Genomic DNA, 2500 nt, shown 5'->3' with positions numbered 1-2500 from the left:
CATCCACACACACACACACACACACACACACACACACACACACACACACACACACACACACACACACACACACACACACACACACACACACACACACACACACACGCACACACACACACACAAACACACACACACATATATATATGTAGAGATTGAGAGAGAGGGAGAGAGAGAGAGAGAGAGAGAGAGAGAGAGAGAGAGAGAGAGAGAGAGAGAGAGAGAAAGAGAGAGAGAGATGCATAGACAGATAATGGTTAATGGCTACAAAACAAAATGGATGTGCTAGAATCAAAGGACATATAGTACAACAGAAATGTGTTGTAGCGGAAGTAGAGACTGGTGATTAAATGTGACACTCGTCAAAAAGTCATTTTTTAGTTTAGGATAGCATGGTAATGACACTGGTTAAGAAGGGTGAGGGTAGAGACGGTGAGTAAATGGGTTAAGGTAGGGGACTAGCAAAAGGGTGGGTATATTAAATGGAGGGAATGCCTGTGTCTGAGGAAGGATGAAGCAGGGGGGAGGAAGGGGTGTGTTGGGAGGGAGTGGGTGGAAGGGGTGTAGGGGGAACAAAGTAGGAGGAAAATGGATGTCGACAGTCACATTGAGTGTAAAGGAAATGGGAGTAGAGAGATTAGAGAATGGAGGAGCGAAGGGCAGTACGGGAGTATGGAGCAAGGGAAATATCTCGTCGACGTGCTCTCTGTCTGGCTTCGCATAAAGTGAGGCCAAGTTAGGATCTGAGGACTGCAACTTCAGACTCGTACTTGTAGGTAGAGCAGCACACATCAAATACATTATGGGAACCATCACAATTGGCACACGTACGTGATTGTGCAGGGTAGTCTGAACGATCATTGCCAGGTTGGGCACATAGAGGGCAGCGAGCTATGGAGCGACTGTGCTTAGAAGGGTGACATTGACGGGGGTGGGGTCGATATGGTCGGACAAGGAAAGACACTCCACCATTATAAACTTTATGGGGGGAGGTCATGTCTACGGAAGGTGAGCTTGGCAACATTGGTGGAGAATTCACGGTAGCCTCTGGGAGGAATAGTATAGCACTGTACTGCTACTGCATCACTGACCAACAAGGCAGGCAAGCAGTCTGATCAACCCTTGTCGTCGACAGGGAAATCAGCTGGGGAGATGGAAACAATTCCGTTACAAATATGATAGGAGGAGGAGTGAAGCTGGGCAGGAATAGGTTTGCCAATGAGGTCAGTCAAGGTAGATAATGTGTGAGCTAGGGACTCATCTGTAACTGTGACAAGGCGTGACCGATAGGAACAAATGAGGAAGGAAACTGCCTACTTGTTTTTGGAGACATTTTTGGTAGAGGAGGGGCTGTAGGTGGTATAAAAAAATATATATATATATAAGTAAAAAATAAAATAAAATAAAACGATCCCACTTACACGGCTAAAAAGTGTCCTCAAAAGCTTTGTAGAGGTGGAGGTAGCTGAAGGGCGAGGACGGGAGGAAAAGGGAGTGTTGTGTGAGGTAGAACTGCGGGAGATAGACAATAAGGACGAAGAGAAGTAATAAGGGTTGAAGATGAAGAAGACTATGAAGGATGAAATAATTCGATGAATAGATAAATTTCAAACACACCTCTCACATCATAGGAAGGGAGCAGAAGAAAGGGTTGGAGAAGAGAAGGAAAAGGAAAGGGAAGAGGAAAAGACGTGCAAAATGGTGAGCCATGGGCTGAGGCCCAAGGTATGGGAGATACCCAACCTTAGGCCTCAGTCTCCGTCTCCTGAGCCGCTCCACACACGACAACAACGGGTATGGGATTCTGAGGGATATAGCTAAGTAGATAGATGTAATAGATAGATAAATAGATAGTTTTGTATATATACACACATGTATATATATATATATATATATATATATATATATATATATATATATATATATATATATATAAGAGAGAGAGAGAGAGAGAGAGAGAGAGAGAGAGAGAGAGAGAGAGAGTGCTGACTAGGTATGCAGTCATTTTGTGGAAGCCATTCCGTTAGCTGAGGTACTAGTCGTGGTACTGCACTTTATTTATGGCTCCCTATAGCAATGTATGGTCGTCCGGTAATCTTACGCGAGAATGCAGAACGAACCATAATCTTTGTCAGAACTTTGTTTCTTCTTGCAGTCGGAAAGATCTGTTTCAAACTGCCGTCCATCATCCGAGAACTGTAATAATGCGATCTTCCATGTGCCATTTGAAGATCATTGGTCAAAAAATGAAGTATGAAGTTTAGAGAGAGAGAGAGAAAAAGAATATAATATCTTATGAATCGCATGTTTTTTATGCATGTAATTTGAATTAAAAAAAAAGTTTACTTTTCTCCATGCTGATGCTCTTACATCTAAGCTAGTATTTTGCTCATCAAAAGACTATATTTGGGCAACGTGCATAGAATCCTGCAACATTAAGCTTTCTTCACATTATTCTTACAGTGGCCTTTATGCCACAATTTTGATGTTTTGCTGTAAAGAT

Source organism: Penaeus monodon, chromosome 38, assembly GCF_015228065.2.
Source record: "Penaeus monodon isolate SGIC_2016 chromosome 38, NSTDA_Pmon_1, whole genome shotgun sequence".
Taxonomy (NCBI): Eukaryota; Metazoa; Arthropoda; class Malacostraca; order Decapoda; family Penaeidae; genus Penaeus; species Penaeus monodon.
Note: the sequence above shows the minus strand (reverse complement) of the source record.